This window comes from Carica papaya, chromosome 7, assembly GCF_054855325.1.
Source record: "Carica papaya isolate Zhongbai chromosome 7, ASM5485532v1, whole genome shotgun sequence".
NCBI lineage: Eukaryota > Viridiplantae > Streptophyta > Magnoliopsida > Brassicales > Caricaceae > Carica > Carica papaya.
The window spans coordinates 15,070,538-15,082,351 of record NC_142315.1 but is presented as its reverse complement, the minus strand read 5'-3'; the positions used below and the strand labels follow the sequence as shown (position 1 = coordinate 15,082,351).

Here is an 11,814-nt window from a genome sequence, read left to right as displayed (position 1 = left end):
TAAACGTGCATGTCGCTGAAGATTAATATAAAAATTATAATTTATTTTATTTAGATATTATTTAATTAGTAGTAGATTATTTTTAGGAGATTAGTTTATATGTAAATCTATTTATAAGCATATTAATTTGTTATTTTTTGTGTTAAAGGAAATTCAAGTCTTCTTTATCTAAAAAAACTCCAAATCATGTTCTAAATTCCTGCTTTCCCTTAATGATGTTGGACCCTAATACTCAACTTTCTTCTGTTTGAGCCCTAATTTTATCCACAATTTTTTATCATCTTTAAACCCTCAAGCACCTCCATAATTCACTGTTCACCATCCTTCAACTTCAGTTTAAAGCACCTTGCATCTATGCAGCAAAAACATCGAATATGAAACTTCTTAGCGAAAACTTTGATTGCGGATAGGTTTTTCTTCTATTTTGACGCACTTGTTTTTGTTACTTCACCGTGCACATGTTCTTCTTTTGCTTCAGGTGAGTTATGTATTTTCAATTATGGGTAAAAGTCAAAGCTCATTCTTTTTACTTCTCCTTCTACTCGAAATTTTGTTGTTTATTTCAAATTGCTCAAAATAGATACTTATGCTCGATATTGAGATTACCAAAAAAATTTAGAAGAAACAGAAAAAAAAGAAGACCCTAGTCTAAAGCTATAATTATTATAGGAATACTTCATACATCCTTTTAAACGTAATTTAGGTATGATTTTTGCCCATTTCTTATTTTGGAGTCTACTCAAGCACAATGTGGTGTAATTTGTAAGTGTTTTTTGTTTTTTCGCACATTGTTTAATAACTTTCATTTTTTTAGCTCATTTTGATTTTGTTTGATTTGATTTTTCCATGCTACTTTTAAGACTTCAAACAATTAAATTTAGGATATTTTCTATTATTTTCTACTAGCAATCTCTGTTTTATTTTTTGTTTAATTTTTTTTTCAAGATGATTCTAGGATGTCATAGACCACATTCTATCTTGTAGGGCAATGACCGGAGTACACTTACATAAAAATATCTTAACTTTATTGATCATAACCGAATCACAAAAGTGTTATATCCGTTGAATGTAAAATAGAAATATATGACATGATACTCTAAATTTTCTTTCTTATATTACAAAATAAAAGTACGAAATAATACTCTTAATATTAGAGTTTAACTTTAAAAAGCTTTTTATGTACCATTGTTTACTCCACAGCGGTATCTTTAATATTTGAATAGTGATAGGAGGGTGAGATACAATATATCAGTAAGTAATATTATGAAATCACAACATATTACAAATAATATATAGTTTTTACACATAATAAAACAAATATCATGTATACTTTCTAAAAACAAATATATGAATTAAAAAATAAATGCACAAATTAGAAAATAGATTCACAATTACTGCATTGTACAATGAGCTACACGTCATCACTATTATGAAGGATTAATTAGTTATCACATATTATGCATAGACACACATACTTATTACTGGTTCCCCATGTACTCGAACACGCAACGACATATATGAGTGCTACAAAACACTGTTATCCCCCAAATACAGAATTGTTAGGACAGTAAATCACACTAATTTTGCTATACACCCGAGCATGAAATGACATGTATGTGTATACACTTATCATTTTACTAATATACCTGTGCATGTAATGACATGTATAGACATACTGAAGCTTAACATAATGCAGGTGCTTACAGAACAATTTATTTTCATAATGCATATATATCAAAATCATATTTTGAAAATAAATAGTAAAATAACACTTATTTTAAAATTTAAACTCAATTTTACTTATAATCTGACTAGATACCCAAGCATTATATCCATATGAATGTCAATAAAGTAGTATAATATGTCAACGTATGCGACGATACTACATAATTGAAAAATATAAACAGGTTTAGTTAACCTGTAATGTAAATCAAATGATGTGTTTTCTTTTCTTTTTTTTTTATTTTTCATTCTTTAAGTTTTGATACTGAATATAGAATTTTTTAGGTAGCAAACCTGAAAAATTAATGAAACAAAAGATAATAGAGTGTACATATATGCACTTACCCATACATTCTCACTAGTAAAAAATCTCCAAGTCAGTTGTATTCTCAAGATTATGTCACAAAAAAGGCTCAATCAATAAAGTCAAATAAATAAGAAAAATAGTAAAAGACAAAAAATCTTAATGTTACCTATGAAGAGATTCCAAAATTTATGGTCCTAAGGAGGCCTAGATGCAAGTCAATAGAGTGCACAAATTAGTAGCGATCATGGTGTGATTTTTCAATTACTATTCTTGTGGTTATAATATTCTTTAAATATTACAGTATAACTAGCAAAGAGTTAAAGATTTTGAGAATACTAAATGAAGATTAGGAACTTCTAAAAGTTAGATGCTTTTTTAGAGCAAGAAAAAAGTGGCGTTGCTTGGAAGAGAAGGAGGAATAAATAGAGGAAAGGAAAAAAAATTTGAAGTTGGAACAGAGAAACCGTATTATAAAATTTTAACTCAATTTTAAACTTGTAATCCGACTAGATATCCAAGGATTATGCCCATATGAATGCCAATTAAGTAGTAGCAGAATATGTTAACATATGCTATATAATTAAAAAATATAAATAGATTTAGTCAACTTGTAATGTAAATCAAATGATGTTTTTTCTTTTCTTCTATTTTTCATGCTTCAAGTTTTGACACTCTATATAGATTTTTTTAGGTAGTAGATAGGAAAAATCAGTGAAACAAAAGAGAATGGAGTGTACATATATGACCCATGCATTCTCATTAGTAAGAAACCTCAAAATCAACTGTATTCTTGAGATTACATGATAGTGTTGAAAAACAACATCCTCATCATCCACCTTTGAGTGCTTAATTGAATTGTTTACTATCTAATTGAAGTTATTTTATCCATTTTGACACATGATAAGAGACAGAGCCTAAAATTTAGAAGAATAAAGTAAAAGGAGCAAGAATTGTAGAACAACTATCTATCACAGTTTAAGCCTTGGGCAAGGCTTGAACCCTACAGTGACAACAAACTTTAGCGCACACACTTGACCCTTGGGCAAGGCTAAAATATCAGCAGGATTATAAATCTTGGATACACCCAAATAAACCTTCGCAAAGGCTTACGTCTCAGCAAAAGAGATAAGTGCATGCAACCCTTGGGCATGGCTAGTAGCCAAGGCAGTAAGAAGGAGTCAAGATTACACTTGACCAAGCCTTGACCAAAACTAAGGCATCATATAAGTTCACAGACCCAATGTGTAACCGAAATAAGCCTTGCCCAAGGTTTGTCTCACACATAGTTAGCAACTTGAAAAAAAGACATGTTTTTTGAATTTAAAGAAAGATCCCATTCTAGTTGAGATTTGAGGACCGAAAATCAGGAAAAGGTTATTTTTAAAAATTGACGATAAGCGAAAATCTTTGAGAAAGATCCCAATCAAAGAAAGAAGAAACTCTAGCCTCATTAGGTTATAAAATCAGGGCTGCCAAGTAAAGGAGACATCTCTCTTCATCTCGATGCCACTCACAACAGCATCTATAGCTCCCGGATTATCTTTTCATCTTTCTTACTCTCTTTAATCTTCAAGAAACATGTTTTGTATTAAAAATCCACAATGAGTGGTTGATTTGCTTTCTTTTCCTAGTTAGCAGATTTAACAAACTCCAGCGATATGTTGTGAGCTCAAACTGAGTTAATCTAATTTTTATTTAAACTCTACCATTTATTTAGTTTATGCACAGATATATATTTGCTTTCTTCGAATCAGTTTGCATAGGGCCCATCGGATGCGATACAAAATAGTAAATAGCTAGTCGAACAACTTAAATCTGTAATTATTTGAGCAATTTTGGCATTTAGTGGTGATCAATGTTGCACTAAAGGGATAAGTAATCTGGTTGATTGGTTCACGCAGATGAATCCAATAACCTGAATTAGGTTCTCCTAACTCTTAAGATTGTTGGAAAATTAAATTAAACGGATGTTCCCAGGACTATTTGTTCAATGAAAAGCCAACTAAGGAACATTTATGGGTTAGTTTAGGAATAAGGAAGGATTGGTTGGCATAATATTTTCGACAACTATATTGTTGGGTGTCAAATCCACCAAAAATAAATTCTTAATTAATCAATAAAACAATATTGTAGTAGTGACAAGAATGGTCGAATTCACAGGGAATTAAAAACCAATATTCTTCCTTCACCAACAAATAAAAGGCAAATAAAAAGGGTTTTATAAAATCTAATACACAAAATATAAAATAAATAATGAATAAAATAATATTGAACAACATCTTGACTACAAATTAGAATTTAAAACAATTATAAGAAGAATTCTTAGTTAATGAAATAGCTAGCTCCAGTAATGTAATTGATCATAAATGCAAGAATTCATTTTACCCAAAATATGGTAAATAAGTTATAATCGTCGGAAATGTTTTGACAACCCATCCTTCCTTATTCCTAAACCAACAAAGAAACGATCGTTAGTTGGTTCTTCGTTGCCAAGCAAGCCTAGGAAGGTCCACAAAATTTAACTTACCAATGGCCTCTAAAAGGACCTTATTCAAGCTGCCGGATTCACACGCGTGAATTGATCAACAAGACTACTTACCCTCTTAGTGCGACACTGATTTTTACTCTATACCAAAACCACTAAAACATTTAATTATTGATTTGAGGGGGTTGGCTAACTGTTTGCGCCTCTCCGACATCCAACGGGCCCCATTTCAAACATGTTCAAAACGACAAATATATATAGACGCAGAGGATAAATAAATAATGAGAATTGAATAGAACATATATTAAACCAAATCAATCTCTCAAATGCATTACTGAAGTTCACTAAATCTCACCTAGGAAAAGAAAGTGAGTTAGCCACTCATAGTGGGCTTTTCAAAACAAATGAGTTCTTAGAGAACAGAGAGAAGAAAAAGAAGAAGAAAAATTATAGAAGTAGTAGTCGCTGCTCTGTGCAGCGTCTAGAAGAAGAGAGATGATTCCTCGCTCATCCCAGCTTGCCTTTTATCCCCCAAAAAGGCTAGACTTTTTCTTTTTTTTCTCGATTTGCAATCTTTCCTTGATTTTTGGCAAATCCCTAGCTTTCCAAATTGAGCTTCATGATTTTCTGTCTCCAAATCTGGGTTTGAATAGAATTTGGTTTTAAATTTTAAATGTGCACCTTTTTCTTTTTTAATTGACTGCTGTTCGTGGCTCTTATCTTTGTCTAAGGCTGAGCTGTCTGGAACAGGAAGCCTTGCCCAAGGCTTGTTTCTGTGTTGATGATCCACTTCACGAATTCTCCCTCTCTTCATGTTATTTTCCCCCGTTTTGACCTTGTATCCTACACTGCAACAAAACACAAAAAATACCTTGGGTTAGATGATGTACCATCAAGTTCAATAACCTAAAAATGGGTGATAAAGATGTTGTTTTTAGGCATTATCAAACTTCCCCACACTTATCATGTGCTCATCATTAAGCACGACACAGTACACTCTACAAATCTACATTTTTTCACCTTAAAGTCACTTACTCCTAATCATTTCAACATAACCATATGTTACATCTCAACCCTCACATTGCTAAAATAACCATTAGTTAGTAATTTGTGAACTTCAGTTTCATGGACCCACACCCAAAAATAATCATTTTGACAACATCCAAACATGATATGGGAGACTTTTGTAAATTTTCCTTATAAAAATAAGTTAAGAGGAACAACCAACACATAGTAGAACAAGTATCGAACTTGTCTAGATATAGAGGTTTCATGCAAATTGGTCCATGCAGACAATAGAAAGCTTATATGTAACTTACTTGAGCACTTACTGCTTGCTTGAAATGTCACCAACCTTTTGACACTAGTGCAAACTATTGTGATGAATGGCCTCGGTTATTCAGTCAATCACAGTTTCAAGTGGTTACTAATGCTACTCATAGTGCTTTAAGATGTCACTAGCCTTTTTATGTGAGTAAAAACAATTGTGATGAATGACCCCAGTTACTCAATTAATGCATATTTCAAGTAACTAGAGGAGTAGATTATTATGCATGCTCTCTATCTCTCTTTTTTTCACATGAACCCCATAATTTTAAACATGTAAATCCATATAGATTATAGTAGAGTTCTTTCCATTCACTCAAAGATAAGAACAATTCAATTTTGAACAAGCAATACTCAAGCGTATCATGTTTGAAATGCATAACCAAAGGTAACTATTCTAGGTGTGGGAAGATGAAAAATAATTACAGTTCCTAGATGATGGTCATAACTGCAATTCGAATTTGGAGTTGCCCCATTTGAGTCGTTTAAAGACAATATGGAGTCAAGAATTGCCCAGCATGGGATTCTGAGTTTAAAAAAAATTGCCTATGATGTAAAATGTAGAGTGCAGAATGTCTCTTCCCTCCGCACATAAATCACACATTGTCCCTAGTATGATGTAAAGAATGGAAAAGAAAATGAAGGGACAAAGTATTCCCTCGACTTCGTTGATTTGTTTGAAGATATTCTACATTTTGGGTGGCTGCAACGTGGCATAAGCCTTGGGCAATGCTTGTGCAAACACTTCAAAGTTTAAAATGAGTTAATCGATCGACAATCTCTCTATTTGTGAGCTGAGAGACAAAAGTTAATGCAGTAAAAGTAAAATAAAACAACAAAAATTATAAATAAAGTAGGAAACAAATGTAAAATGAAAGGAAGGGGGTAGGAAAATCCCCTGATGGTCATCGTTTGCACTGGCGGGTGGTTGACTGCAAGTTTTGAGTCAGCATTTGCATCAAGGTTTCTATTTTCTCATTCAATTGATGGAAGGTGAAGTCCATGGAGTGTAATTTAGTCTCGATGACATGCATCATGGTGCGGTCCATGAATTATGGAAAGTTTGGGGGTGATAGGGTTGGTTCTTGGTGTGCTTGTTGCTCACGTCGCTTTCTATAGATTTGTTTATTGTGGGGTATAAGTGGTACTAGTGGTGCAAAGCAAGGGTTGCCATCTTTTAGTTTTAAAAGCCATGTCATCTAAGGTGCGTATGTCCAAGGGGGCTTGCAGGTAAGCAATATGGAGATCGGTGTCATCTATGTCAAATTTGGTGGAGAAAATTGCTAACCGAGTGATAATCAAGCCTAGGATTAATGGCATGTGGAATGAAATGATGCTTGTAAACTATGAGGCAAACTAGTATCCCAAATTCACTTGTTGTCACTGCATCATGCACTAAAAGAAATGAAGCTTGATTTTGGACACGATATTTGGTGCATCCTTGCATCCTGGAAAAGAATATGCGAGGAACCTATGGATGTACTTCATGCATGAGTCATACAGGTTTTTCTTCTAATTTGCTGAGGTCATAGGGGTTAGAATTATTGGTGTACAGTTCATCATAGATAGTTACAAGGTCAAACTCTTTACAAAAATCACAATATGGTTATGTGTATTGGGGGTTGTGAAACCCAAGGGCCGCATTGAACTGGGCAATAGAGAGATTGAAGTGTTACCCTCTCAGTCGGTAAGAAATGAGGTTAGAAGTGTGGAGGGTAAACTGATAAGGGTTTGTGGAATTTGAAGGTTATGTAAAACTCCCTAACAAGTTCTATATAGGCGGATGTATTGACGACAAACTAATTTTCCCAATTAATGGAATGAAGAAGCTTGTGCACACCATTGTAGATGCTAAAGATTTTCAAGGTAGGGTCGTGGACAGTACCTGGGATGATTGGCAGTTTGCGGACCATATTATAATGTGCCCTCTCCTCTTCGTCTTCAAATGTGAGGTTCCCACGGAGTTCGGACTTAGTGGGTGAGTGGACGGGTAAGCCCTGTCGGACTTGGGCCCTCTTTGGTGGTCTTGTAGAGGGTTCTTCTTCTTTAACAGTTTTGGTAGTAAGGGCCGATGATGTAAAGGCTTAGTTGTTTGGGGTCGGGGGAGTCGGGTATGTCGATAATTGGACTTCGAGGCTTCAATTTAGAACTCGAGGGGTTGGCGGTGGTTGGTGGAGGTTGCTCTTGGGTTGGGGCCTGAGGAGTAAAAGCTGTCGAGGGAGCCTGGGTTGCTGCCCCAGTGGTGCAGAGGTAAGCGAAGGGTCGAAGGCTGCTTGTCTTCTATGCTAATCTTCTCTGCCTCATTTATGTTTGATGTAAGCAGAGGGGAGGTTCGGGCTAAGGGTTGAGAGGCAGTGAAAGCAGAAATGGGGGTGGTTAGGTTTTTTGATTTTGAAGAGGTTTTTTTTTTTTAATAAAATGGCACTAAGCGGTGTAAGCTTTGCCCAAGACTTATGTAGGAGTTGACACATAGCTCTGTCATTAGGGTCTTTACACAAGCCTTGGGCAAGGATGTGTTAGTTGGGCAAGGCCACCGAGGCAGCAACAAATGACAATGCCCTCCCAGTTGAAACAGGCTCTGATTATCCTAATTTGTTTCCAATACCTTCACCGTTCCTACAGAGATTTTCCAAAACAATCAAAGAAAGAGAGGACAAAGAGATCTTGGAGATGTTTCACAAGGTTGAAGTTAATCTTCCCTAATGGCGCAAAAAATTAATGGGTTCAAGCACCTTTGTGCCTGTTTGTTGGGTTTACCGTCCTCTTTTAGTAGGATCAGGTGCATATAGGTGGAAGATAAAATTTCTTTAATATCCACAATGGTCCAGCCAATTGCTTCCTTGTGCTCATAGAGCACTCTCACCAGTTTTTCTTCCTCTCCTTAGCTAAGTTTGTTGGAGGTTATCACCAGAAGAGTATTTCCTTCACCTAAACAAATGCATTTGAGGTGTTTGGGCAGTGAATTTAACTCTAACTTAGGAGCTTGCAAAACAAAGGGAGGAATCTTTGTGTGAATAGTGGTGAGATCTAATCGAGGAGTTGTACCTTTTACAAGTTTAAAGGATTCCAGCTCAAACACGACTTCCTACAAATCCTAGCCAGCTACATGGTCTTTTTCTAGTATTCTTAAGTTATTAGCATTTAAGTTTTTGTAAAGTGCAATGTCACCTCATCCCTATGGCTTATATTAAAGTGTTGTTGGTTCAAGACCTCCAAGGTATCAATGCTGCAGACATAAGATAAGTGAGAAAGATATTTCATTACATCATACATATTGAACCTTACCATTTTGCTGTCAAATTCTATAGTGAGGGTTTCATTTTGAACGTTTATTTTTGTGCTAGTTGTTATAAGAAAGGGCCTACCCAACAAGAGGTAAGAGGAATTCAGGGATTTACCATTTTTCATATCCAACACAAAGAAGTCAGCTAGAAAGATAAGGTTGTCCACTTAAACTAACACATCTTCCAATACTCCTTCAAGGTAAACAATGTATATGTCCGCTAGTTGTATGATGACTCTAGTTTTTTTTAATGGTCCAGTACTCAACTTAAACTAGATAGACATGGGCATCACATTGATGGAAGCCCTAAGGTCGCATATGGCCTTCCTTATGCCCAAGGTACCTATTTTACATGAAATTACAAACATATCTTGGTCCTTGTATTTAGGAGGTAATTTTCTCTGTATAATAGTCGAGACGTTCTCCCCCACACTTACCCTTTTATTGTTGCATAGTTTTCTCTTGTTGGTGTACAATTCTTTAAGGAACTTGGCGTATCTGGATTTTTTTTAATAGCGCTAAACAGGGGAAGATTGACTTCAAACTTGCTGAATGTCTTCGAGATCTCGTTGTCCTCTTTTTATTTATTTGTTTTAGCAAATCTCTGCAGGAATGGTGGAGAGATTGAAAACGAATTGGGATGATCAGAGCTTATTTTAGCTAAAAGGGCATTATCATCTGTTGATGACTCGGTGGCCTTTCTTAAAGCTTTGGTTCTGCTTCCTTTTTTAAGCCTTGGCCAAGGCTTGTTTTTGTAGGGATTTCTTGTAGTTCTTTCCCACTTGGCAAGGTGATTGCACTGACATTCAGCCACGGGTTCATTTTGGTCTGGGAGGGTAATTTTCCCTGGGACTGTAACCTACTCATCGAAGTTGCCAACTGGCTGACTTGGGTCACTAAATTCTAGATCTTAGCTCTCCTTTCCTGTTAAAATTATTGGGTGTTAGTAGCAAGTGATTTGATGATTTCTTCAGTAGACATACCTTGTTTTAGAGGGGTTGCTTGTGGTGGCGGTGGCAGTGGTGGTCTACTGGGATATTGTTGCTAATTCTACTGCCGTGGTCCGTAGCTAAAGTTTGGGTGGTCTCTCCATCCAGGGTTATATGTGTTGGAAAAATGATCATATTTTTTTACAGTTGATTTGGAAAATTTCCCACACCATTAACTTACTGACAATTGTCTTCTTGGAGTGTAGGGCACATGTCTAGGAGGTCTCCAGAATATGCACAAATTCCACATATTCTTGCTCGCTAATTATTCTCTTTAGCCATGTTTTTCACTAAGTGAGTTAATTTAGAGATTTAAGACACAAAGAAAGATATACTTACCTCATTCACCCTCTGGGGGTGATGCGAGTGGAACCAAATTGCTGAGAAGTGGCTGCCATGATTGATATTTGCTCTCTTGCTTGTTGTGATGCCTTGTTGATGATGATGCCTCCATTGGTAGCTACCAACATCCTTCTTTTCGAGAGTAATGGTCCTTCGTAGAAGTAATGTATCAAAGACTGATATGATATATCATGTTGTGGACAGCTTGTACATAACCATTTGAACTTTTCCCAATAATAGTGCAAGCTCTCGGAATCTCTTTGACAGATCCCACATATTTATCTCTTAATGCCGACTACCTGAGATATTGGGAAGAAAAATTCTAGGAAGGTCTTTGCCATATTTGCCAAGTCATGATTGATCTAAGAAATATATAAAACAACCACTCTTTGGCCGCATCATCCAAAGAGAATGGGAATGCTCGTAGCTTGATTTACTCTTTAGACGCACCTTAGGGTTTCATGCTGGAACAGACCACATGGAATTCCTTGAGGTGTTTATGCAGGTTCTCATTCTCTATACCCTAAAAGCTAGGGAGTAGGTGGATTAAACCATATTTTAGTTCAAAGGAGACATCTAAATCTGGGCAGTGATGCAGAGGGGTTGCTGGTTTTGGGGGGGGGGGCAGTTGCAAGCTCCCGCAACGTGCGTTCTTGTTCCATGTTTTATGGTTTTGGTAATTGAGTGTTGTCCTGATGCATTTTCCTTCTTTCTCTAGTCTGTCTCCTCAAACGTTTCGCAGTTTTCTTGATTTTTTGATCGTAAAAGAGTGGCTCTCCACGATCAGTCCTGATCATAAAAGAAAAAAAAATTCGTAAATCATAACTCTCCAGCAATGACGCCAAAATTTAGTGGGTGTCAAATCCACCAAAAATAAATTCTTAATTAACCAATAAAACAATATTGTAGTAGTGGCAAAAATGGTCAAATCTAGAGAAAACTGAAAACTAATTTTTTTTCTTGACCAACGAATAAAAAACAAACAGAGGGGGTTTTGTAAAATTCAATACACAAAACATAAAATAAACAATGAGCAAAATAATAAACTAAAACAATTATAAGAAGAATTCCTAATTGATGAAGTAGCTAGCTCCAGCAATATAATTGATTATAAATACAAGGATTAATTTTACCCAAAATATAATAAATCAGTTATAGTTGTCGGAAACGTTTCGACTACCAATCCTTTCTTATTCCTAAACCAACCAAGAAACATTTGTTAGTTGGTTCTTCGTTGCCAAGCAATCCTGAAAATGTCTATAGGATTTTACTTGCCAATGGGTAGCTCCCCTTTCCTGTGGGATTTCTCCCGTCTTTTCATTTTTTTGAAATTTATTTTTAATTAGACTAAAATAAAAAA

General features: G+C 35.4%; 1 long non-coding RNA gene across 1 annotated transcript; it reads right to left on the bottom strand.

Moving 5' to 3' along the window:
• Positions 1 to 4,789: 4,789 nt before the first annotated feature.
• LOC148252991 (uncharacterized) lies at positions 4,790 to 11,287 on the bottom strand. Its single transcript, XR_015813516.1, has 2 exons — positions 10,452 to 11,287; positions 4,790 to 5,362 (listed from the first exon to the last, which is right to left on the bottom strand). It is a non-coding gene; the product is annotated as an uncharacterized LOC148252991 (long non-coding RNA).
• Positions 11,288 to 11,814: the final 527 nt, after the last annotated feature.